This window comes from Myodes glareolus, chromosome 4 (genome assembly GCF_982192425.1).
Source record: "Myodes glareolus chromosome 4, mMyoGla1.1, whole genome shotgun sequence".
In the NCBI taxonomy this organism is placed as follows: Eukaryota; Metazoa; Chordata; class Mammalia; order Rodentia; family Cricetidae; genus Myodes; species Myodes glareolus.
The window spans coordinates 3,962,248-3,990,028 of NC_142029.1; the positions used below are offsets into that span (position 1 = coordinate 3,962,248).

The window sequence follows — 27,781 nt, forward strand, 5'->3', positions numbered from 1 at the left end:
GTTGGCTGTTTCCTGCTCTGCACCTCAGGCTTCTGTGGATCCTCCGGTCTCAACCTCCCAGCTCTTTTAGGGATGCTAGGGTTATAGGTGCTGGCCGAATCATGATCAGCCTTTATGTGGGCTCCGAAGGTTTGGACTTGGGTTTTATATTTTTGCAACACATGTTTTACCTGCTGAGTCAGCTCCCCTACATAAATGTCTTTAACGGGACTTTGGGGGTAACCACCTAGAGATTAGTGCCCGATGCTCAAATTCAATGTTGCGATCAGGGCTGAAGTCTAAAGTAATCTCCTTTGTTCGTTTTCCAGACCTGGATTGAACCCAGCATCTCATACGGGCAAGCACTCTGTCACTGAATGTCTCCAGCCCTCTGAACCATTTGTTTCGAGTCACTAAGCTACCCAGGATGGCCTTGAACTTGTGACCATCCTATCCCAGCCTCCCAGGGGGCTAGGATGGCAGGCCTGCACCACCATGTCCTGTATCACCGATCAACGTTTCCAGCACTTTTAAGAGATCCTGCTGGCGTCCTGCTGGCGGCCAGGCTCATGCCAAATTTCTAGTAAGACTGCTTATGTCGCACAAGCATACGACAGCGAGGACTGTCAGCCTGTGCGGAACATGGTGTTTGTAGCTATTTTTATAATGTGAGAGAGACAGGGCACATGTACAATAAGAGGCATGGCCCCAGCACCACCAAATGCTGGCTGGTAACTCAGACTGGGGTGGGGAAAACAGTGGCCACTCTGCCTTATGCCCACAGTCACCCAGTGAAATTTTTATTTATTCAACTATTGATGTGGTTTGATGATATTTTACTAACATCCTTATTCATCCAAAGTGAAACCTCTGGTGTCACGTGATCTAATATCTACTAATGGACCCAATGTAGCCTGTCAAGGTCACATGATCCAATATCTACTAATGGACTCAATGCAGCCTCCCAAGGTTTCACTTTTCATAATTGGGGACTGTGGGAGACATCATTCATTTCACAAACACAGCCACTGTCACCACAGGTCCCAATTCAAAGGCATCAGAGAAGCCCAGCCCTCACCCTAGTGCCAAGCCCGAGTCTACAGCCACAACCAGTAAACTGCCTCCCAGGGATCGGGTTGACATGAGAGACTGGGAATCCCTTGTTGCTATCAAAGCCTGGCTATCTTTGTGGTCTCTGAGAACATCTACTGTGCCTGAGACCTTGGACACAACTGTAGCAGCTGCACCACAGGTATCCATGAACAAACAGGCTCCTGTGTGAAAGCCAAGTTAGATCCTCACACTGGGGGCAATGACCAGCCTAGGGGTGTGCAGAGATAGGGTGGTAGATGTTTACGTAAAAGTCTTGCAGGGACTTTACTCAAAGTGGAATATTCCTTTATACTGTGTAAATATATGTCGGTGTGATTGGTTTAGTAAAGAAGTTGACTGGCCAATGGTGGAGCAGGATAAGGTGAGGTGGGAAAACCAGACTAAGGACTGGGAAGAAGATGGGTGAAGCCAGAGGTGTTACCTGTGAGACACAGAAGGAAACAGAAGGTGCAAGATGAAAGAGGTAATGCTACATGGCAGAATGTAGACTAATTTAAATGGACTAGTTTAAATAGTAAGAGTTAGCTAGTAACAAGCCTGAGCTATTGGCAGAGCATTTATAATTAATATTAAGTCTCTGTGTAGTTATTTGGGAATGACTGTCAAGACACAGAGAAACTCCGCCTACACTTCTGATGGCACACAGGAAAAGGCTGTGAGGGGCCCTGGATAGAGAGAGCTGTCCTGGACACTGCTGAGTCTCCGGGTTCACAGGCTTCATCCTCTCAACTGGCTCCATCTTCTCAGCACGGTTCATACATGTCCTCATTACACAAGACTAACTTCCTCTCCATCATGCCTAACCAAAGGGCACCAGTAGGCCACCACTTTTAACAGGGTCATGCGTGGAAGTAGGGCCAAAGGTAACGGTCAACACTGGCGAGTTGTCCCTTGTTCTGTACACGGCATACCTATCAAGCTGAGGTCTTAAAGGACAGAGGATGCCTGGCCTTGTCAACAGGGGCATACCTGTTCAAGACATGGTAGTTCAAGGTGAGCATCCTTATGCATGTTTTTAACCCCAGCACTTGGGAGTGAGAGGCAGGGTGATCTCTGTGAGCTCCAGACTAGCCAGGAATATACAGTGAGACCTTTTCTAAAAAGGAAAACAAACAAATAAATAGGAGGTGGTTCAGAAGAGTCCTCCCATGCCCCCCAGATTCCCTCCCAAGATATTGGCTCTCAGTGAGCTCTCTGGAGCTGGTCTAGAAGCCTGGTCATTTCCCATCCTTGCCATGGCTCCTCCCTAATGCCAGCTCCCTCCTCACACTCAGCTGCTTTCTCTAGGCATGCTCCCTAGGGGTTGAGGGAGGGAACATGTGAACACATTTTATTACAGTCTTTAAAGAATAGACTTTGTACCTGTAACACCAACATTCAGGAGGCTGAGGCAGGAAGATGAGGAGCCAAGGCCAGCCTGAGCTGTTCAGCAAGATCCTGGCTCAAAAAAGTAAAAGGTAAATAAGATAAAGATATTTTTATAGTTAATGGAAAAGAAAATATAGAGTAAGGAAAAGGGTCAGTCAGAATGAGCATGCCCAACACTTGGGAACACTCCTTGTGTACCTTTCTAAGGACACCCCACATCCCTGCTTCTCCACTGAGCAGCCTGCTATTATCATCTGACCTTGAAAACAGAGGCAGGAGGCTGGGGCGGGTAAGTGCTTGCTAGGCAACCTGAGACGGATCCCAAGCACTGACAGGAAATGTTGGCTGTGGCCGCGTGTATCCACAATCCTAGGCTCCAAGGAACAGAGACAGGGTGGGGATGGGAAGTGTGTACTGGGAGCAGGGTTGGGGGTTTTCCCTGAGCTCCTGCGGGCCAACCAGCGGGCTCCAGGTTCCATGGGGGACCTTGTCTCAAAAAGTAACATGGATACTGTTGAAGAAGACACTCTTGTTGATCTCTGGCTTCTATACCAGCACACGGGTTCACATGCTCACACATATGTGCAAGATATGAAGACAACATGTTGAGTCGTATTCCTCATGATCTGACTGAGGTTGGAAACTTTCAAAACTCTGCTCATTTTCATATTTTTCCTGGCATCTTCGAGCTGTCATTAAAAAAGCAATACTATGGCTCATCCCCCTACGAGTTAAATGCTGAAGAATACTCCTTTACACTGTGTGAAGATGGGTCACTGTGCTTGGTTTAATAAAGAACAGAATGGCCAAGAGCTAGGCAGGAAGGGGTTAGGTGGGACTTCTGGGGCAGAGAGGTCATGGGGAAGAAGAAAGACGGGTTGTAAGAGGGATGCTAAGGAAGCAGGACCTGCAGGAGGGAGAGGTAAAAGCCACAAGCCACATGGTAGCACAGAGATTAATAGAAATGGGTTAATTTAAGTTATAAGAGCTAGCAGGACAAGCCTAAGCTATAGGCTGAGTTTTCATAATTAAAAGTAAGTTTCTGTGTCACTGTGTGTGTGTGTGTGTGTGAGTTGGTGGCCCAAAGAAAAATTCATCTGAAGTTAAACTCCTTTGTTTCGCTGCACTTTCAGGTAACACCCGTCTGCCGGTGTGGGTACCACTTCCTTCCTGTTAGAAAAATAGGCTGGCTATGGGGAGAAGGCAGGATGAATAAAATGTTGGCTGTTCAGATGCAAGGAGGTGCTAGGAAGTCCTGCTTGGTAACATGCCTGCAACCCCAGCCCTGAGTGGCAGAGACAGGAGGATCCCTGCAGCCCACTGGTCAGTGACACTAGCCAACTGGCGAGCTCCAGGTTCACCAAGGGACAGTCTCAAAATAACAGATGGAGGGCAGCTTAGAACATGTACACGTGTGCATGCACAGGCATGCACGTCCCCTATTTATACATCCATAATATGCTCTCAAAAACACACATGCATGCACACCCACACACGCATATATGCATACACATGGGCACGCACAAAGTTAAGTCAATAACTGCATGACGGGAAGGTTGGCGATGCTAATAATAACCGCATCTTCAGGACACTGTGAATAGGAACTAAACTGACAAGAACTTAAAAGCTCAGAGGAGAAGCAGAGTTGTTGATAATTATTGCTAGTGAAAGGGAAAATTCCAGGGTGCATATCTGTATTGATTCCAAATTGTCTTTGTGAGTGGTTAATCCCTACGCCTCTGAATACGGGGTAGTATGGAAGATAATTGCAGCCTAGTGCGCGGCCCACAGTTTGAGGAAGCATCGTAGAAACGCAGACACCGGATACTGTGTTTTAGAGCTGTTCCTGTTTAGGAAGAGCAAAGGCTCGAAGCCGTCAGTCATCTTAGCCAGCATCTTCTTGCTCAGGAAGGTTGTGAGGGTGTCAATGCTGTCACCTGGAGAAGTGGGGATCGTGCATTTGTTAAGTGCCCTCATGGCTTTATGGTCAAGAAAGGCACACATGTCCTTTACAGGAAGAAAACAGTGAGCATCAGGAGACCTCCATTCTGGTTTGATTCTCAGCCTGAGTTCCCACTTGTGCAGGAGTAAGTTGGGATTCTGCTCAAAGTCAGCATGCTGCTAGTGGTGTCCTTGGGAGGACAATGGGTGCACATTTCTTTCGTGCAAAGGTCACTTTAGAGGGTCCAGAGATGGAGCTCAAAAAAAGTATTTGCCTCATGTGCAGAAGACCTTGAATTCAAACTCTAGCTCTGCAGAAATCAGGGGTGCTGCTGGACACCGGCAACCTCAGCACCCAGGAGGGTCAGAACTTCAGGCTATTCTCAGCTATATAGAGAGCCAGCCTGGGCTAAATTATGCCAGTGAACAGCAGTGGGCCATGCCTGTGTTTCAGGAGTTCTTGAGGCCTTACAGGATAACATCAGTTCATCTCTGGGCCTTCAACGTTGCTGAGGTCTCGAGATGAACTTACTAACTTCCACCCAGGAAAGCACCTCCCTGGTTCTGGAGATAAATGTCTCACCTATATAAATTTGTCAGGCAGCATTGGGAGCTTGGTAAAAAGCAGAGACAAGCCTGTCAATAAGAGAGGAGGGAAGGGAGGGGAGAGGAGAGGAGAGAGGAAGAAGAAGAAGAAGAAGAAGAGGAAGAAGAGGAAGAAGAAGAGGAAGAAGAGGAAGAAGAGGAAGAAGAAGAAGAAGAAGAAGAAGAAGAAGAAGAAGAAGAAGAAGAAGAAGAAGAAGAAGAAGGAGAGAGAGAGTAAAAAGGAAGAAGGGAGGAAGAGAGAGAGGGAGGATAAAGGAGAAGGAGAGAGAAATAGAGATAGAGAGAGGGAGAGAGAGAGAGGAAGAGAGGGAGACAGGGAAAGAGAGGGGCAGAGGAGGGAGAGAGAGGGGGAAGAAGGAGGAAGAAGAGAGGGGGAGGAGAGAGGAAGACAGGGAAAGAGAGGGGCAGAGGAGGGAGAGAGAGGGGGAAGAAGGAGGAAGAAGAGAGGGGGAGGAGAGAGGAAGAGAGAAGGTGGGGAGAAGGGAGCGAGGGAGAGGAGGACAGGGAGGGAGGAGAGAGAGGGGGAAGGAGAGAGAGACAGAGACAGAGAGAGAGAGAGAGAGAAAGAGAGAGAGAGAGCGCTTCCCATAGCTGGCTGACTTGAGAACAGGCTTGGAGACACAGCTGTCCTATTTGCTTTCTTTCCTGGGGCCACACACAGCCATCTGTCTGCTCCTTGTAAAGTCCCTGTATTTTTAACCCACTTGCCGAGTTCTGTTTTTCTTTCTAGAACTCAACAGTTTCATCTTCAAATTGCCTCAGTCAGAACCCCAGTACCTACCATCCAGAGCCCTGGACCAGGACACTGGATCCTCCCCCCAAATGGCATTAAGTCTGGTTCTCCTTGCATGACACTTCGCATAGCTCCTGTTGGAGTCACAGTGAAAAGAATGTGTGTGCCAGGTTCAAAGGAGCTGCAGAACAGAAGACACTTCCAACCCCCGCCCCCAGCTTTATTGTACTATTAGGAAGTGGGATATAGAGAGGAGGCCACATTTTAGAAACCAGAAGAATTCTAGATGATGGTATACAAGAAGACCACAGTGCTTTGCTGGTCAAATCACGGAATGAGTAGAGCTACCAATTAAATTAACCATGAAATGTGACCACAGAACTGTTGTCTGGAAACCTAGTCTCTACCTCCAGCTCCCCCCTCACCACATACAGCACTGACCAATCAGAAATGGTTTCAGAGCATAGTGGGAATTGTATGATGACACTGACCAATTGGAAATGCGCTCATTAGCATGGTGGGAATTGCATGGTGATACAGACCACTCATTAGCATGGTGGGAATTGCATGATGACACTGACCAATCAGAAATGCACTCATTAGCGAGGTGGAAATTGCATGGTGATACTGACCAATCAGAAATGTGCTCATTAGCATGGTGGGAATTGCATGGTGATCCCCCACACTGAAAGGATGACAGCTCCTAAACAAAGCTGCAGCAGCCCATCTTGCTGCAAGCAGTTGTCATCCTTCCCCCACTAGATCCTGCTTGACTGAATTCTGCCACCGTCCACCAATCCCTGAGGACACAGGGACTAACAGTCAGGGGCTGACAGTCCTCCCCACTGGTTGACTGGGGCGTGCTGATGCTGGAACACTGTGTGGTATGTGTGTGGTTGCTCAGGATGTGCTGATGCCTGAGCACCATGAGTGTGTGTGTCTGTGTGTGTGTGTGTGTGTGTGTGTGTCTGGTTGCTCAGGACGTGTTGATACCTGAACACCATGAGTGTGTGTGTGTGTGTGTGTGTGTCTGTGTGTGTGTGTGTCTGGTTGCTCAGGACATGCTGATGCCTGAGCACCATGAGTGTGTGTGTGTCTGTGTGTCTGTGTGTGTGTGTGTCTGGTTGCTCAGGACGTGTTGATACCTGAACACCATGAGTGTGTGTGTGTGTGTGTGTGTGTGTGTGTCTGGTTGCTCAGGACGTGCTGATACCTGAATACCATGAGTGTGTGTGTCTGTGTGTCTGTGTGTGTGTGTGTGTCCGGTTGCTCAGGATGTGCTGATACCTGAATACCATGAGTGTGTGTGTCTGTGTGTCTGTGTGTGTGTGTCTGGTTGCTCAGGATGTGCTGATACCTGAACACCATGAGCGTGTGTGTCTGTGTGTCTGTGTGTGTGTGTGTGTGTGTGTGTGTCTGGTTGCTCAGGACGTGTTGATACCTGAACACCATGAGTGTGTGTGTGTGTGTGTGTGTGTGTGTTTGTGTGTGGTAGCTCAGGACGTGCTGAGGCTGAAACACCGTGAGTGTGTGTGTTTTCTGTTTTCATTCCTCCAACATCTAGAAGGCCAAGAAGATCTGTGGCCTTCTCCGGTTGTTTATCCAATTATTTGTACACAACAGCTGCATGACATTCCCTGAGAAGTCATCAACTCACCCCTGGACAGGGACAAATATCAACTCACCCCTGGACAGGGACAAACATCAACTCACCCCTAGACAGGATGCAAGAAAGAGATGACCCCACCCACATCCCGGGGGCTGTGAGTTATTCTCCACTGCAATAAGAAACACAACAGAAACAACTTAAAGTAGAAAGGGGCGACCTTGGCTCTCAGTTTGAGGGCCTGTTATGGTGGGAGCATGAGGCAGATGGTCACATGATATCCACAGGAAGCAGGGATGAATGCTGGGCTCAGGTCATTTTTCCTCTCTGAATCACGGGGTTAGTCTCCTAGGCAACTCTAGATCCTATCAGGTTGACAGTCGTTCTTAGCCAGCCCAGTTTATGAACTAGGGAGCTGGCTGTGACTGATTACAAGAATGTGGTTGTGTGTGTGTGGGGGGGGGTCAGTCCCAGGCACATGTGTGACTCGAAGCCCACCCAACACATGAAACCCACATCCCTGGATCTCCCAGCATAGCCCAGGAACCACTGCATCCAGGACCCTTCAACATTGTCTCCTGCTCATGCAGCCTCGGATCAGAGTCTTGAGATTCCTCCAAGCTTCCAGGCCTCTTGGGTGTTTTGGGCCTCCCTCCTACCTCTAGGAAGGAGTATTTCAATTCAGAGGAAAGAATTTCACTAATTATATCCACCCCTTCTTATGCATATGGTCTCTTATAATACCAAGACTTAACTTTATAATAATATTAAATTGAACTTTTAAAAATCAACTATCCACAGTTCAGCTGCTTTAACACAAATTGTATGCCATCAATTTCGAGCTTCTGTACTGAGCATCTTGGCCAAACAAAATTAATGATCAGGTTCTCTCTCATCTTCCTACACCATGATTACAAGTCACAGCCCACCCCCATCCCCACACTCAGTAACTTTGGACTGTACTACACGAGGCTCCAACTCCCTGAGACCCATGGACACTATGGCTCCTTAGTTTGAAGACTGGAAAGCCCTGGTGTGGGATCCCGGCCCATATCTTCTGTGAAGTAGCCACATCAGAGCTCCCCCTTCCTTTTACAAAGCAGCCAGGGCCCTTGTCAGAAGAGCAAAGCGTCTCTGAGCAGGCAGAGATCACACTTGGCACTTCAGAGAGTTTTCCCACAAGCTTTGGTTCTACAGAGCCTCAGCACTCATTACTATGTGAGAAAGTTGTAGCCCAAACAACACAGTGCTCCTGGATATGGATTACGGGTAGGGGATTGGTGTGGGAGAATTGTCTGTATTCTGTCAATCATGTTTTAAATAAACACTGATTGGCCAGGCAGGAAGCACAGGCAGGTCAACCAGACAGGAAGTAGAGGCGGGGTGATGAGAACAGTAGTATTCTGGGAAGAAGGAAGCTCCCTCCCCATTCCTGCCTAGATCACCGAAGAAGTAGGATGTGACCTACCCCGCTGAAAAAGGTACCGATTCATGTGGCTAACATAAATAAGAATAATGGGCTAATATAAGCTATAAGAGCTAATAAGAAGCCTGGGCTAATGGGCCAATCTGTTTTATAACTTATGGAGATCTATGTCTGATTTTCTTTGGGACTTGTTGGCTGTTTATAACCTAATGTAGACTCTCTGTGTGATTTTCTCTGGGACTAAAGGGTTGGGGGACTGGGCGGGACAGAAACCCCAACAAGCCTGGCCCTCATGTTACAGGGGTTTGCCAAGTTTTGTATTTGTAAGATCTTCTGTAACCCGAGTCATGATTCTGTAATATGTGGACCTTGTTATACACAGGCAGGCTGAGGCTCTGAGGAATGAAATAACTTGTCCAAAGTCACACAGATAAATGGCAGAAGAAGGTAGTCAGCATCCAGATGAAGTATGGGCTTGGGTATCAAGGGTCTACACATGAGCTTCATGGCAGCTTCTAACTGGCCTCGTGGAATCTTTTCTCCATTTACAAATTCCATCCATTCCCAGTTCATGAAGCAGTGTTATATAGCAGTAATTGTATTTTTAAAGTTGTGTGTGGGGGTGCGTGTGCAACATGTGTAGTGCCTGCAGAGACCAGAAGAGGGCAGCATATCCTCTGGAGCTGGAGTTACAGGTAGTTGTGAATGACCCCAGGTGGGTTCTGGGAGCTGAACTGGGTCCTCTGCAGAAGGACAATGGCCTTTGACTTCTGAGGTAACTCTCCAGCCTCTACAAGGTGACAGCAATGCTGCCACTTCCTGCAGCTGTCAAAAGCTGTTTCCCCTGGGCCCACCTGAAAGACAGCCTTCAATTCCTTAGTGCTCCACCCTTTCCCCTCGGGGTTCCACAGCAAGGTCAGCAGCTCCCTCACAACAGAAGAGGAAAATGCACTTAGCTGAGGAAAGTCCAGCAATAGACCTGTTATGTCTGTTTACCCACAGAACAAAGAACCGAGTCCAGCCAAGATCATCTTCCAGGGTAGTTATTTACTGGGCTGATTTCAGGGGTTTGGTGAGTGCATCACTGGAGTTCCCACCCCACCAACTCCCACCTCACACCCACTCGAGCACCCCCAGACCCTGAGAATGGTGACTCTAGCAAGGGTCTTGTGACTTCGCCCCCAGCCCTGCCCGAGGAGCCACCCCTTCACACTAAACCTTCTGTGAGGCTGACGGACTGATCAGAACCTTGGGCCATCTTCAGCTCTCTTCTGTTGTCCCCCTCTGCGCCCTGCCTGGCAGCTCCGTGGCCTTTAGGTCAGTCATTCGGAATCACAGCTCTCGATTCCCTTCGGAATGTGTTACGCTGGCAGCCCCCTAGCTTCTGCCAACCCAGAAGCTAAGCGGGCAAGGCTACAGCTGAGATCTCACCATGTGGCTGTTACCCGCCTCTCTGATGTCTTTGAACACATCTTGATTTATGACAGGCCTTTGCTCTGTTACTGTAAAAATTGCATGAAACTGCTTCCACGCTACAACACGGAACTTGGGGTGAGCTGAATTTGTGTTCCAGGGACACAGCCGCTCAGACTTGGCTCCAGAACAAACTACATTTTATCATGCAGCTTGTATTTTATTTTCTATCTCGCCCTTCGAGGGGAGAGCTGTGTTTTGTATCAACATGGGAGCCTCACTGTTATTACCACAGAATTGGGGGTCACTGTTTTGTTCTGTGCAGCCTCCCCAAACCTACACACACATATGTGTGAGTGTGTGTGTATGATGTGTGTGCATATGTGTATGATGTTTATGTATGATGTATATGTGAATGTGTGTGTATAATGTGTGTGTACGTCTGTATGAGTGTGTGTGTATGATGTGTGCATGCGTGTGTGCAAGCGTGTATATATGATGTATGTGAGCTGGTTGGCTGAGTCGTCTTAGGGATCTGGGCATAATTCTCCACCTCCCCCACAGCTGTGATTTTATCTGGTTTCTGGGATCAAGCACAGGCTGGCACATTCAGGCTCACACCTAGGTCTGCACATCCAGGTCCTGCACACCCAGGCTCTCACACTCAGGCCATCACACTCAGGCTCTCACACCCAGGCTGTCACACTCAGGCCCTCACACCCAGGCCCTCACACCCAGGCTGTCACACCCAGACCCTCACACCCAGGCCCTCACACCCAGCCTGTCACACTTAGGCCCTCACACTCAGGCCGTCACACTCAGGCCCTCACACCCAGACCCTCACACCCAGCCTGTCACACTTAGGCCCTCACACTCAGGCCGTCACACTCAGGCCCTCACACCCAGCCTGTCACACTTAGGCCCTCACACCCAGGCCTTCACACCCAGCCTGTCACACTTAGGCCCTCACACTCAGGCTGTCACACTCAGGCTGTCACACTCAGGCCCTCACACCCAGGCCTTCACACCCAGGCTGTCACACCCAGACCCTCACACCCAGACCCTCACACCCAGCCTGTCACACTTAGGCCCTCACACTCAGGCTGTCACACTCAGGCCCTCACACCCAGGCCTTCACACCCAGGCCCTCACACCCAGGCCCTCACACCCAGCCTGTCACACTTAGGCCCTCACACTCAGGCTGTCACACCCAGGCCCTCACACCCAGGCCCTCACACCCAGCCTGTCACACTTAGGCCCTCACACTCAGGCTGTCACACTCAGGACGTCACACCTCACATACAGGTCCTTATGCTTGCAAGCCAAGCACTTTACCCACCAAGCATCTCCCCTCCCCCTTCCCCCCTAGTTTTGTAGTCAGTCCTGCCTACCAAGCTATTCCGGGCCACGCTCATCCACACTTAGCCCAATAATAAGCAATTTCACATTCCCTCTGCGGTGCGAGCTGTGTTTTATGAGGATAGAGCCGGATGTCCAGAGTGTGGAGTCCATACAGTGCTGGCTCACAGTCCTGCCTCCTTCAGGGACAGCTCCACCACAAGGCACGGCAGAACTGACACCTGACACCTGACAGGAGAGTGGAACTAGGGGCGGACAAGTCACCCCCTACTCAAACACCGCAGCTCAAAGCTGTGAAGTCAACATGGCCGACCTTCCCAGTTAAAGTCAGTCCTTTGTGCTTGCTTGGTCCTTGGCTGCCCAGACTCAACTCCTGTAGTCCTTGCTTGACTTCTAAATACCTGTGAATGCCCCTCAGATGTCAACCTGAGGGAGCGCTGTTGAACTCTTGCTCCTGAGTTCTCCCTACGCTCTGCTCTAGCTGACCAGGTTACACAGTAAGCCGCTTCTAGCGCCTTCCAAATTAAGACTGAAGTTTACAAGCAGTGAGTAATTAAGGTCAGGGAACCTTGCGGGAGCCTTTCTATGCTTCCTGTTATGGTCACCTCCCTCCCACCCCCTCCCCACACCCAATCCCAGTCTATAAACACCATTCTAGCTACTGCTTTCTCTGTCCGTTTGTTTTTTCTTGGATCCTTGGCTGGCCTCGAACTTGCCATGTAGCTGAGGAAGATGAACATCTGACCCTCCCATGTGCTAGGATTACAGGCGTGGGGGCCATATCCAGTTTTATGCAACCCTGGGGATTGGGCTTGGGGCTCTGTGCATGCTAGTTAAGCGCTCTGCCAACTGAGTCACAAGCCCAGCCCCCAATCTAGCTTCTCTAGAAGATGAAAAAGGGAAAGGGAGAGACGAGAAGGCGCCTGGGAGAGACGCTTGGAAAATGTGGCCTGTGATTTCAACCTGGACGCAATGTTCTGAAATATTTTGTAAGACTACATTTCCTTCCAGAATTCAACTTGCCAGATAAACATTCGGGATTCAAAGCTGAGCTAAGGAAGCATGTGAATGTCCCGCTCAAATGAGGAGAGGAAACCGCTGGGCCTGAGAGATTGTCAAGCCCCTTTCCTTTCAGCCTGACAAGGGGCAGGGACGGCCCAAGCTGCATACCTCCCTGGCGGTCCCTGCCTTGCCTCGCCCTCACCAGCACAGGCCACTGGCTCTCACGGGGAAGACCTGGTGTGCGCCTCACCTCCTCAGGAAGGCAATTCAGAGAAGCAGTCCCATCTAACGGGACTTATGTAAGCGCACATATAAGGCGACATTGGGCCCTGAGCCGGTTCCCTCAGTGAACGTCTGTTATTGCTCAGCCACTGCTGGGGATCCAGGATACTTCATTCGCTTATACTGCGACTTTGCCAAAAGAAACACACAACACACGGAGTGGGTGCCAGCAGCCACGCTCTGGTTTATGAGCTAGTCCTCCAGGCTTAACTGGGAACAGAGGTGCCTTTGTACAGCGCTGCTCCTCTGCGAGGCTCCGTGGGCCTTTCTGCACTCTGTGACAGCCTACTGTGAGTGACGGGGGCTACGAGACACACAATGGACAAGGAATCTCAGGATCAACAGAAAAGCTGGCTGCACGCTGCCACTCAACAACGTTCAGCCATCGCTTTATCAGCTGGCTCGTGCATTTATTTGTTTATTACACACGTGTGTGCCTGTGCGTGCACACGGAGGTCAAAGAGGGTGTCTCTTGTCTTCTGTCACCCGCTACCTTGTCTTCTGTCACCCTCTCCCCATTCCTATGGGGCAGGGTGTCACTCTGACTCTGGCCTCATGTTCTCTTTGCTAGGCTGGAAGCCAGTGCCCCTCTATTCCTTTTGAGGCTGAAGCAATGAGACATGAAGGAAGGCCACCTTGCTACATAGATGCTAGGACCCCAACTCTGGTCCCATGTCTGAGCAGTGGGCTCTCTTAACCTCAAGTCCCTGGGCTCAAGCCTTCTACGGGAAGGGTTTGGGGACATATAAATGCTCAACGGGAAGAACTTGGGATGGTCTTAAGGAAATAAGGGAAAGAACAGAGTGACCAGAAGGAACTGTGATGGGGACGTGGGAGTGGCTTTGCTCCTCACATTTCTCAGACCCCAGTATGGTGGATCCTGTGAGGGTCCTGGGACAGACTGGGGACCAAAGCATCAAGTGAGTGACCAGTGTCTACTCCTGGTCCCCAGAGGGCAGACGCCAAGACCATTGGAACAACATATCCTGGATGGGAATGAGAGACCTTTTCAGCCAGCTCTTTCTCTGTATCCTTCTTCGGGGTGTGTGTGTGTGTGTGTGTGTGTGTGTGTGCCAGAAGTCAACCTTGAATGCCATTCCTTAGGAGCTGTCCATCATATTTTTTGAGACGGGGGTCACTCACTGGTACCTGAACCTCACTGTTAGCACTGAGCTGGCCAGCCAGTCGGTTGCAGGATTACCCTATCTCCAAACCCCAGTGCTGAGTTAAGAGCAAGTATAACTATGCCTGAATTGTTTGTGTGGGTTCTGAGGGTTGAACTCAGGTCCTCATGCTCATGTGGTGTAGGAGGAGGCCTCTTGTTCATCCTGGCCGCCCAGAACGGAAATAACCACACAGAAACTGTACTAATTAAATCATTGCTTAACCCATTAGCTCTAACTTCTTATTGGCTAACTCTTATATCTTAATTTAGCCCCATTGCTAGGAATCTGTGTATTGTCACGTGGCTATGGCTTACCAACAAGATTCTGACCAGTGTCTGTCTCTGGCGGGACTACATGGCTTCTCTCTGATCCTGCTTCCTTTCTCCCAGCATTCAGTTTAGTTTTCCCCACCTAGCTCTGCTCTACTCTATCACATGCTCAGGACAGTTTTTTTTTTTTAACCAATGGTATTCACAGCATACAGAGGTGAAGGAATCCCACATCAGTATGGCCAACACTTTATTGACTGAGCCATCTTCACAGTCCTTCTTCTTATCTTCTGTGGTATTGGCCAGCACAGGTGTTCTGTGGCCAACAAGGTGTTTCGTGGTACTGGTCATCACAGGCAATCTGTTCATGGTACCAATGTTCTTAGGGTCTTAGCTAACAAGCACACACAGGCTGTGGATGGACGGCAGCCATTCACAAGGAGAACTGTCTTTCATAGGAAGACACTGACTCACATTTTGCACGGTGTAATAAACTTAACTGCTCAATGCCTAAGCTTCTCAGTCTTCCACACAGATCACACTGCTGTCCTAGCGGCTCTTTTGACTATCACAAACTAAAACCTATGAAGCTTTCTGAAGAACAGCCCTGATACATGTTTTATTGATTGATAGTCACAGTGGGGGAAAATTGGTTTTCATAAGCTGTTGAGGATGGAAGCATTAATTAACTCGAAAGCTTATGGTGCACGGCATTCCCGGATGCTAAACTGGAAGCACTGTCAAAAACAAGTATTTGGGACTTAGGGAGAAGAGGCAAAGATGCATAACACATCTAGAAACATTTATCTGATCACATAAAAATACCAGCACGCTATGGGAGTCCAGTAGTTTAGCTGAGGGATGTTCTTACCATCCGGTGAACCCCACTCACCCAGCAGCTGGGAATTCTAGCTGGGAAGGCGGGGAGGATAACACTGCAGACAGAGAGAAAAGGAAGGCGCTGAGCTGTGCAGCCCAATGCAGCAAAATCTCATGGGTCTGAGTTGGTAGTAGGAGTCCCATAGGAAAAGGAGCAGGAGAAACACGGCAGCTGTGATTCAGCCGGTGTGGCCAGGCTGCAGACAAGTCAGGTATTCAACAAGGGAGGAGGGCAATGGGACAGCATTGTGGGGCCCGACATGATCCCTAACAACCCTGGTGTTTGGGAAGCTGTGTCCAGCTGCTATGATAAAACACGATGAAAAGCAACTTAGAAGTCTAGGGGCTCATTTAGTTCCGGGACACCACCCATCACTGCAGGGACATCACAGTAGCAGGGACTTGAAGCAGGTCACATGTATCCACAACCAAGAGCAGAGAGAGTGGATATATGTGTGCTTAGTGGTCAGCTAGCTTTCTCTACTCTTACATAGTAGTCCAGGGCCCAACCCAGGGAATGGTCCCGGCCACTTTCAGGCCTGATCTCACATCAGTTAAGGCAATCAAGACAGCCCACCCAAAACACATCCACAGCCCACGCTGGCCTAGACAACCCCTCAGCTGGATCTCTTCACAGTGACTTTAGATGGTGTCGCGTGGACAGTGAAAACCTCCACTATGCCAGTACCCCGTGGCTTTCTCTTTTTCACTATCCTGCCCTGTGGGATGGTTGGATGGAGCTGTCCACATGCAGGGTGTGTCCCCCCCCCCAGTTCTACTCCAGGAAATTCCCTCACACACACTCCCAAAGGTGCCTACTACGTGCCCTACAAAATCAGGCCCACCGTGGAAATTAACCATCACACCGAGTACATTCCCAACAATAGTCCCTGCCAGGCTGCCAGCATTTCAGAGTTGTTCATCAGGCGATCCAACACAGACAGCAACAAAAGTGACCAAGAACAGCGTTTTTGGAGATGAAACGTGGCCTCAGTTCCCAGCAGCTCTTGAAGTAGAGTCTAAAAACTGACCAGGCCCAGACAAAGCAGACCCAAGCTGGGCATCGGATGCCAAGGCCATGTGAAGCTCAGGATAAGACAGGTGCCGTCATGGTACCTGTCCCTGCTGAGATCAGGTGTCAAAAGTAAAAGTTCACTAAGACTCTATGGTGATGGAAGCTCTGAGGAAGGTGAATGTCCCATCTTCAAATGTGTGGCGGCTAAGAGGTGAGAAGCTGGGCATGACTGGGGAAACCGATTGCCATCAAGTCTACTTTTCTGTAACCTATGACAATCGTGCACACTGTTGAACTATCAAACTCGTGACATAACACGGTGCAAAAAGGAACAGGCTGCCTGTGCTGGTCCGTGGGAAATCCCATTCACCTGTTCACTGACATAAATGGAGCACTTGCCATATGTGAAATACCATGTTCTGTTGAGGCCACATATTTAAATACCACGAGCTAAAGACTGGAGAAGTCATACTCTCAAAACTTATATGCTAAGAATAAAGGAATGTTAAGGACTAAAGGCAGGGGTCTATAGCAGAGCTCAGATCCATTTAGACACGCGAACTGAACAGTGTCTAAAATCATGTTTTGCTTCCACAGAGAGATGTAAGAATAGTCAATAAGAAAGACGGGAGAGACGGCTCAGTGGTGTGGAACACATCCTGCTATGGTAGAGGACCAGAGTTTGGCTCCCAGAATCCACTCTGGGTAGTGTGCAACTCCAGCTCTGACACTTCTGGACTCCATCAGCACCCACACTCACACATGCACACACCCATGTAGACACAGACTCACACATGCACACATCTATGTAGGCACAGACTCACACATGCACACACCCATGTAGGCACAGACTCACACATGCACACATCTATGTAGGCACAGACTCACACATGCACACACCCATGTAGGCACGGACTCACACATGTACACATCTATGTAGGCACAGACTCACACATGCACACACCCATGTAGGCACAGACTCACACATGTACACATCTATGTAGGCACAGACTCACATATGCACAGAATTAAAATAAAGTAAAAAAAAATTAAGTTCATCCCTACCTGACAACATTTTCCTTGTCTCTTCTCTATGAAGATGACTTCTCAGGTAAGACCATTTCATGTAAGAAATTATAACCAAAGACGAAGGACAAACTAAGGTGAAACAAAAACGCAAGCAGATGCTTCTGAGCAGAATCTCATCTCAGGGCCCCAAAGAACTTGCATAAATGATTATAAAGATGTATCGCCAAGAACAGGTGCTGAGAGAGCCGAGTCAGACCAGCACCTCCCACTTCTCAAAAGAGAGAGAAAGAAGTGAGTTCTGCTTAGACATCAAACTTAGAATCCGGGCCTTATGAGTGTTTCAGAAGGGCAGCTAACAAGCGAATGAAGCAGGCTGGCGATGCACATTCGGGTAACACAGTCCTGGAGGGGTCAGGATTCACAAACAGATAACAGCTTATGGTGCAGTACACAGCAAAAGTTCGATGTAAAACCCCCTTTATCCCCCACAACACCTCCATGAGACACACACGGTTACCATGGCATGCACAAAGACTGCAGACATGTAGAGTCAATGACTGGGCTGCAACCTAAAGCCCATTCACAGCACGCTAATGCTGTTCCTCTGATTGAGTTCCTTGTTAGACATCTTAGCACAAGAGAAGAGCCATGAGCCACAAGGCAGGATGGAGAAGCTGAGTTTTCGTTTGGATGTTTCAACTCATTGACCAAAGGGTAACGCAGGAACGTCTCATCAAATTGGATCTTCTTGTGTTGATGGTATCTTGTGTACTCCAGAAACCTGACTGATAGTACTGAATGGTCTTTCATGATCCTAATCCCATACCAAACCATCACCAATGTCCACAGCTTGCTCCTAGAATGTCTCTCAGTATATCCTAGGTTCTAACTTCCTTACTAGTAGCTAAGATCAAAAGGATCCGTTAGACTGAATCTTTTCTTCTCTAGATGCTTTTCAAAAGAGATGTATTTTACTTATCGTTTTGGTGATTTCTGCATACGCACAAGCGTGCAGGTACATGTGGGGACCAGCAGAGGACATCAGATCCCCTGGAGCTGGCATTACAGGCATTGTGAGCAGCCATGGAGTGCTGGGAACCCAATTCTGATGTGTGCAAAAGCTGCTGAGTCGCCTCTCCAGTCCCACTGCTATTAAAACCTTGCTTGCCTTTTGTGTCCCTCTGTCTCACAAAGAGTAATTCAGAGGAGACTAGTTCTATTACTATGCTTGGGAATTAATAGACTTCATAAAATTCTTGATTTTAGATATCAACCAACTGTTAGCAATTCTCATAATTCCTGGGCTGTTGCTCGCTAGGTCATTCTTTCCCTGCTAGCACTATGGGGGTTCCTCTTTCCCTGCTAGCACTATGGGGGTTCCTCTTTCCCTGCTCCTCCTCCACCAACTCCTAACATTTCTTTCATATGATCATGTTGTTGTAATTGGGGGGAAAAAGTGGCTCCTTAGAGAAAGACTTGGCACAGTGCTCAGGTGGAGAGGATTTTTACTGGGAAAGTGAATGGGAAAAGGGGGAGAGAGAGGGGAGACTGACCTCTGGAGACAGGAGTGGGAGAAAAAAAGAGAGAGGCAAAGAGAGAGAGACAGAGACAGAAAGACAGGCAGAGAAACAGAGAGAGAGAGAGAGAGAGAGAGAGAGAGAGAGAGAGAGAGAGAGGGAGGGAGGGAGACACGGGAGGGGGCAGGCCCACCTTTTAAAAGGGAACACTGAACATGCACAGAGATGCTCTCAGTGGCTGCAGCTGAGGATGCATCCTGTCGGAACCCCAAGGGCAGCCAGTACAGATCCTGAATACGAAGACAAAGTTTCTACTTCATTCTAGATTTTAAAATATGCCCCTTATCATGTGCCAATACCTGAAGTCTGAGACCCCATCTCAAAACAACAGCAACAACAGAAACAAAACAAAAAAGTCTGTTCTTTAGTTTCCTTGCTATTTCTCTGATTATTTAAGTAGCAGGCAGACTTTCAATTTTTTTAGTAATAGTTGTATTTTCAAACCATTTAGTCCAGTGTATTACTATAAAGAGTGTGATGGTTTTAACAATCTACCTGACAATTTCCCCGTCTCTCTTCTCCTACCAGACAAAAGGGTCGCAGCCCTTCTACACAGGTAATTGGTGCTTTTTATACTTGAAGGGATTAATTCTGATGTGTTAAACTGCATAATCATAAGAATAATTACTTAAAATTTTTGGCATGAATTTAAATTTTAAAGGTTTCATTGCTCATAATTTATACCTAGATCATTTCCTTTAACCCAAGGTCCCTTTATGATTAACTTTTTAGTTGGCTAAATAGCTCTAAGTCTCTCAGCTGCTGAACACCAGAGCAGGGCTCAGGGCCGAGCACAGGAAGGTCCTGTTTCTGGCTTGGCGACTGCCTGCCTCATATTTTAGAAGTATCTAGAATAAGGAGGGTGCCAAGGCTTGGACAGAACTCAACTCTGTCGAGGCAAAGAGATTACCTCAAATAACCAAATAAACCCCAACTCAGCCATGTATCCTGACAGACTGTTTTTCCCTGGGCTCCGAGTCGCCCGGAAGACTCACTCCAGGTCTGCACCAGTCAGGATCTTGCCTAGGAGACTGTTAACCCGCCAGGAAAGTAAAGGAACTAACAGAAAACAGCAATGGAGTCTGCGTGCTTGTGTCTGTCGTTCAGAGTCATGGGCGATAGGCAGAAAACCTAAACACGGGCATTTCTCCGAGCCCTGCTTAGACAGAAGAATGTGGTCCCAATCACAACCCCCGCCCCGAGCATCTCTACGGGTGCAGGAAGGTCTGGGGAGAAGGAAATAGACTTGAGCAAGTTCTTAGTGTTTGCCCAACAACATCACACAGGAGACGAGAGCTTTTGAACATTCCTTTCTAAATGTCCTAACATGACATGTTTCAAAATGTAGAACACATAAAAAGCTTCCAGTAGAAAGTCTCCCCATTAATTCTATTCTGTGTTTAGTGTGTGTGTCTGTGTGTGTGTGTGTGCGTGTGTGCATGCATGCTATAGCATATATGTGGACAATCTTTAGGCATCAGTTCTCTTCTTCCATCATGCAGGTGTGTGTTTGTGTGTGCGCACACACCTGCACACCTGTGTGTGTGTGCATGCATGAGCGCTCACGCATGCTCTGCAGCATGTATATGGGAGTCAGAGGACAATCTTAGGCATCAGTTCTTACTTCCATCATGCAGGTGTGTATTTGTGCATGCGTGTGTGTGCATGTACACGTGTATGCACACATGTGTATGCATGCGTGCACGTGTGTGTTCTACAGCATACACTTGGGAGTCAGAGGACACCCTTCATGCGTCAATTCTCTCCCTCCACCACGCAGGCCCCACAGGTGGAATGCAGACCATCAGGCTTGACAGAAAACACCTTACCTGCTGAGCCAGCTCACCTGTTGGTCCTTAGTTCCCATTCAAATAGGCAGAGATGTTTCACACATAAACAGAATGAACGTCTATTTTAACGGTGGCCCACTGCGCTCCTTTCCTGGACTTTTCTACCTCTGTCTGTACTTCTGTCACTTAAATGGAGTTGTCTCACACGTCTGTCCTGAATCAAGGTTCTCACTTAACAAGTAACAATAGCATGTTACCTGCCAGGAGGAAATAAAGGTTTTGACCTATTCCTATCCTGCAATGGATAAGCCTGCTATACAACTATAGCAGACAGTATCTGTGGGTGTGTCTGTGTGTGCGTGTGTCTGTGTGTGCATGTGTCTGTGTGTGCATCTATGTATGTGTGTGTCTCAATGTGTATATGTGTGTATGTCTGTGTGTGTTTATGCATCTGTATATGTGTGTCTGTATGTGTCTGTGTATGTGTGTGTGTCCCTATGTGTATATGTGTATGTCTGTGTGTCTATGCATCTGTATGTGTCTGTGTATGTATGTGTGTCTATGTGTGTATGCATGTGTGTCTGTGTGTATGTATGTCTGTGCCTGTGTGTGTCTATGTATGTGTATGTGTCTCTGCATATATGTGCATGTGTGTCTATAGTATGTGCATTAATGTGATGTGTTCAGGTGCTCGTGCATGTGCACATACATGCGTGGAGACCAAAGGTCAATGTTGGAGGTCAATGTTGGATGTCTTTCTTGATCATTCTCCACCTCATTTTCGAGCCAGTGTCTCTCACGGAACCTGGAGTGCATTCATTTGGCTGCTCTCTGTCTCCTGCCTCGTTCCCAACACTAGGCATACAGACACACACCGCCATGCCTTTGTTTTGTTTTTCCTCTGAATTTTTTTAATTTACTTTTTTATTTAAAAACAACCTTTTCTATTTTATATACCAAACCCAGTTTCCCCTCCCCCCTTTCTCCTGCTCCGCCCCCAGCCCCCCATTCACTCCTCAGAGAGGGTGAGGCCTCCCATTGGCAGTCAACGAAGCACATCACTTTGAGGCAAGACCATGGTCCTCGCCCTGTATCAAGGCTGAGCAAGGCATCCCTCCGTAGGGAATGGGCTCCAAAAAGCCAGTTCATGCACTAGGGATAAATCCTGGTCCCACAACCAGTGGCCCCACAGACTGCCCAAGCCACACAACTGTCACCCACATTTAGAAAGCCTAGTTTGATCCCATGCAGGTTCCCCAGCTGTCAGTCCAGAATCAGCGAGCTCCCAGTAGCTCAGGTCAGCTGTTTCTGTGGGTGTCCACATCATGGTCTTGATCTCTTTGCTCATATTATCACTCTTTCCTCTCTTTGACTGGACTCTGGGAGCTCAGCCCAGTACCTGGCTGTGGATCTTGCATCTGCTTCCCTCAGTTACTGGATGAAGTCTCTGATGACAATTAGGTTGGTCACCAATCTGATTACAGGGGAAGGCCAGTTCAGGCACCCTCTCCACTGCTGCTGGGGTCATCCTCGTGGATTCCTGGGAATTTTCATAGTGACCAGGTTTCTCCCTAACCCCATAATGGATCCATTTATCAAGATATCTGATACGGGAGAATTGTCTGTATTCTGTCAATCATGTATTTTAATAAAATGCTGATTGGCCAGGCAGGCAGTATAGGCGGGAAAGCCAGACAGGAAGTAGGGGTGGAGCAAAGAGACTGGGAGTATTCTGGAAGCAGAGCTCCCTCAGCCATTCCTGTGCAGACCACGGAAGAAGCAACATGTAAGCTGTCACACTGAGAAAGGTAATGAGCCCATGTGGCTAACGTAGATAAGAATAATGGGGTAACATAAGTTATAAGAGCTAATAAGTAGCCTGACCTAATGAGCCAATCAGTTTATAACCTTATGGAGTCTTGTGCGTGATTTTTCCTTGGGACTTGCTGGCTTGTTGGGGTACTGGGCAGGACAGAAACCCCAACAAGCCATCCCCCTCATGTTACATATGGCGCCAACGTGGATAACTGAATCCACATAAAGCGTGAGAAAGCTTGGGAAAGAATAGAGTAAAGCATGTTTTCTTGGTAGCAGCAATTTCTCAGGTCTGCTCTGTTTGCTAGAGCAAGCAAGCGCTCTCATCTAAGGGAGGCTTCCTGACTCAGCCTTAACTGCAAAACCTTGCAGCTCATTAAGAGGTCCTGCCACGAAACACTTAAATGCTGTTGGTGAAAAGCTGAACACATGCTTTTCGGTTTTCAGTCGTAGCAGGAAAAAAGCTGTGCTGTTTTAAAATGCCGGCTTTCTGGGCTGTCCTGCCAGAGCAAACTCTGACTCTTTCAGGCAGGCAGTCCGACTGAGTGTGGTCTGTGAGCAGAATGCTGCAGCTTGCTTGCTGGCAAGGACTTTGAAACGCCATAGAGTTGTGGCAGTGAACACAGCTCTGGCTGGTACCTCAGCCTTGAGGCTGAAAAGCTAAGGAATGAGCTGGATCTAGCTGTCAAAGCCACGGCTCTCCATATTGCTTAGTAAATTAATGGCTCATGTGGTCAGAAAAAGAAAAATATACAGTAAAGAGATTCAAAGAGGAAGAAAACCTCTAAATGATTTACAGTGTGTATATGCAGGCTAAAAGTTAAAGTTCTTAAAGTTAAAAGGAAAGAAAGAGAGTAGTTGGGTGTGGTGGTACACACCTTTAATCCCAATGCCTGGGAGGCAGAGGCATATTGACCTCTGTGACTTCAAGGGGTAGAGGTAGGTTGACCTCTGTGACCTCAAGGTGTGGTAGTACACGCCTTTAATCCCAATGCCTGGGAGGCAGAGACAGATCTCTGTGAGTTCAAGGTGTGGTAGCATACACCTTTAATCCCAGCACTGGGGAGGCAGAGACAGGAGGATCTCTGTGAGTTCAAGGACAGCCTGGTCTACAGAGTTATTCCAGGACAAAGATATACAGAGAGCCTGTCTCAAAAAGTAAAAGTAAAAATAAAAGAAATAGAAGTAAAATAAAGCTGCATAAAGATGGAAAATACACAGAGAATCTTGATACTGTATGCTATTATGCTCTCTTTTAATTGTTTGAATGCTGAGGAAGGAGCAACAGTCACCAAAAGACATTTGTTTATAAATGCTGCTGAACTAACCCAAGATAGACATTTTGAAAATACCTTGGCTTCAAAACTGAAGTCCAAAGGTATGTTACTTTGGAGAAGAGATTCTGCTTTTGTTTCCACAGAAAATGAGAGGCTATGGATTTATTCAGAGTTAAGAAAAATCATCTTTGACCAAGGGAGGCCACCTGAGAAATCGACAGGAACAGATGGCCCAGATGACAGAGTTCTACATCCAGAACTGATTCAAGACTGCAGCCTGAGATGATCAAGACGCCCAGGATACTTCAGTCAGGACTTGATTATAACTCTAAGTTTTCTTTAGGTCCCCATAAGATTATCAGCGCCCCCAACCAGCAGGAAGTAGCCTGAAATACTACGCCCACATTCCCAACAAATGGACTATGGGTATTTTCCTTTGTTTAAAAAAAAAAAAAGAGGGAAATGATACGGGAGAATTGTCTGTATTCTGTCAATCATGTATTTTAATAAAATGCTGATTGGCCAGGCAGGCAGTATAGGCGGGAAAGCCAGACAGGAAGTAGGGGTGGAGCAAAGAGACTGGGAGTATTCTGGAAGCAGAGCTCCCTCAGCCACTCCTGTACAGACCACCGAAGAGGCAACATGTAAGCTGTCACAATGAGAAAGGTACGGAGCCATTATGGCTAACATAGATCAGAATAATGGGTTAAGATAAGTTATAAGAACTAATAAGTAGCCTGACCTAATGGGCCAATCAGTTTATAACCTTATGGAGTCTTGTGTGTGATTTTCCTTGGGACTTGCTGGCTTGTTGGGGTACTGAGCGGGACAGAAACCCCAACAAGCCGGCCCTCGTGTTACAGATATCTCTTTCCTTGCTCTCCCTCTCTGTCCCTCCCCCTACTCGACCATCCTGTTTTCTCCCCCTTCACTTTCCCCCTCCCCTTCCCCACAGGCTCCCAATTTACTCAGGAAATCTCATCTACTTCCCCTTTTCAGAGGGATTCTGCCCACCACGCCTTTCCAACCACGGTCTCTGGGGACTGAACTGAGGTCCACCTCCTTGCTCAGCAGGCACCTTCCTCCCCTACCCTGCTGCTCCAAAGCGAACTGCATGATACTTTCAAGCTCCTGCCTTTAATTTCCGATGTGTCTGGTCCTGTGGTGCTGTGTGGGGCACAGAGAGCAGTCGGACGGACTCAGCTTTGTGCCCAAACTGTCACGGTCCCTCATGCCACACGGATACTGGAAGGGATGCACTGTGGACCACAGCTTCTGCACTGAGGATCTATCAAAAGCATCCACTGCGGTTTAGTGTCTATACATCCCATCCACAGGCAAACAGCCCAGCAGAGGCAGGCAGCGGCTGAGCGCTCCCCCTGGGGCTTACAACCTAGTGAGAATTGACCCAAAAGAGCTCCAGGGGACCTTGTTTTATTGCTAATAAAAAAAATTCCATCCAGTCCTACACTGCTTGGATACTGAGAAGCCTTTGGATGATGGAGAATCGCAGAAACACTCATTACATGGTAATTCCAGGGGACAGGCAGGGATCTACGCCATAAGGCACAGAGCAGAGGTGAGGAGCCAGAAACAAACCTTGAACATCTGGCTGAAGTGCTCCCGTGCACAGTCAGTGGGCGGGGGGGGGGGGGGCGTGCTAAGGACAGCTGTGTCAAACAGCAGTGAGGTGTCTCCTATTTGCTTTTCCCATTGAAAGAGACCATGATAAAATTTTACTGCAGTTAAACCGAAGGGCAGGGCTTAGGAGAAACACAAGACCAGGTGCCCAGGAGGCAGCTGTAAAATGCCTGCCACACAAACATGAATACCAGGATTCAAACTGTCACCAACCACACAAAAGAGCTCGGTGTGGCAGCATATGGCTGTGATCCCAGGAGTGGGGAGGCAGAGACAGATGGGTTCCTGGAACTGGGGGCCAGTCGGTCCAATCTAACCACAAAGCTCTAGATAGGAAAAAAGTCCTACCTCAAAAAAAAATGAGGTAGACGGGCCGGGGAGAGATAGCTCAGAGGGAGGAGTGTTTGCTGGGTAAACGAGGACCCAATTCTGATCCCCGGAGCCCACATAAGTGCTGTGTGGGTGTGGGAATCTGCCTGTGACTCCAGCCTGGGAAAGTGGAGAGAGGAGCCCCAGGGCACGCCAAATATTTTCAGTAAAACTAAGGGTTTGGGGAGGGCTGTCCATAACAGTTCTATTGCCGTACTCAAGATTTGTGTTTCTTGGAAGGTGAGTGGGGTTCTTCCTGCCGCCTGTCCCTTACACACAATCAGAAGGAAGGAAATGCTGGTGGCACGGCCCTCGTTGTTATTCTGACCCACACTTAACACTCATTTCCCATTCTGAACACACAGAGAGGCGCTGAGTCCAGAGGCCGCTAACCCTATTATGGCTTCCATGGGACTCGGCACTATCTGTTTGCTTAATCAATAATAAACAGAGCACGCTGGGCAGACAGCATTGCCATGAAGAACTCAGCCCAGGGTGTGTTCACCTGGACTCTGTCCATGCAGCTTTGTGCATGCCCATTTCAGAAGGACCAAATTTGCTCCCTTGAGTGCGAATGCCAGCAGGCAGCTGCCAGAACCCTCTGTAAGCCAACTGGGTAGGACTACTGTAATCCTGAAAGCATTCTAGCACACATTTTAAGTCGGTTATTCTAATTTAGGAATGAATCTTAAACAGAAAATACTGACAAGGATGACAGGTTCTCATAGTATTGTGTCGTAAAAATCAAATACCCAGAAAGGAATGGCCAAATTAAGATACATATTTTAGGGCACGGTGGAATGCACTGTGTGGCAAGACATGATGGTATAACTCAGTACAATATAATACCACCATAGCTAACAAAACAGGTTCTGCTCCATGCTAAGTAAAGGAAAATGTATAAAACACCCGCATGGGGCAGAGCGTCGTGAACTCCTCTCCCCTGGAGATCTTGTGGCTATGGCATACATGAACTCAGCAACTGTTATTACCTGTACAAAAACCTACACGAGATCAAACCTGTTAAAGATTCCCTTACAGGAGCTGGAGAGATGACTCAGTGATTAGGAGCACTTGCTGTCCATGCAGGGGACTCAGCTTTGGTTCCTAACCCACACATGGCAACTAATACCTGTGACTCCAATTCCAAGCTGTGCACTTGCCCTTTTCTGGTCTCCCTGGGCACCAGGCATGCACTTGGTGCACATTCATACATGTAACACATGCAAGCAATACACTGATACACATGAAAAAAAAAACAAACACATCTTTTAACAACTTCCATCATGGAGTAGGAATAAGATCCCCAAGCTGGGGAGCTACTGGCAGTGGGTAGCTGCCATGGGACAGGGAGCCAGTGGAGATTGTCCATGCCCTAATGGATGACCTCACAACTGTATGCATGTGGGCAAAACTGATCAGATATGACGGGCTAAATAATATAGACATATAAAATGTATACTTTAGCACACATTTGGTGAAAAATATCCATCAATCTACTATTTTAAAGGATTGTTTTCACATGGGGGGGTTGTACACACAAGTACAAGGATGTCAGAGGTCAGAAGAGGGCATCGGATCCTCTGAAGCTGTGGCTACAAGGGATTGCGAACTTGCCTGCAAGGGGTGGGGGGCTTAGAACCAAATTCAGGCTCTCTGCAAGAGCAGCAGGCATTCTTAACTGTGGAGCCCCCTCTCCAGCCCCCACCTACTATTTTTGTTAAATAGGAAGGATTTCTTTAGGTTCATGACTTCATTATATATCTATTATTAAAGGTAAATTATAGGGCCAGGGAGGTGGCTCTGTCAGCAAAGTGCTTGCCTTGCAAGCCCAAGGGCCTGAGTTTGAACCCCAGAAGCAACATGTTTAACAAGCTGAACGTGGCGACCTGCGCCTGTAATCCCAGCACTGGGGAGGCAGAGATGGGCAGACCTCTGGGATTGGCTGGCCAGTCAGTCCAGCCCACTTGGTGGATTTCAGGCCAGCCAGAGACCCTGCCTGAGGGACGTTGCTGGACGACAGCTGAGGCTGGCCTCTGACCTCCACACGCACGCGAGTCCACCACGCACACCTGCACAAAGACCCGTGCTTATACACAGAAGGTACACACCGTACCATTTCCTTA

General features: G+C 48.2%; 1 protein-coding gene and 1 long non-coding RNA gene across 4 annotated transcripts in view; one reads left to right on the plus strand and one right to left on the minus strand.

Annotated features, from left to right (window-relative positions):
• The window catches only part of Myrip (myosin VIIA and Rab interacting protein), a 183,592-nt gene that overhangs the window by 104,464 nt on the left and 51,347 nt on the right, over nt 1-27,781 (minus strand). The gene's annotated exons all lie outside the window — the stretch shown is intronic.
• Nucleotides 22,172-25,110, plus strand: LOC148122191 (uncharacterized). Its single transcript, XR_015737648.1, has 2 exons — nt 22,172-24,311; nt 24,645-25,110. It is a non-coding gene; the product is annotated as an uncharacterized LOC148122191 (long non-coding RNA).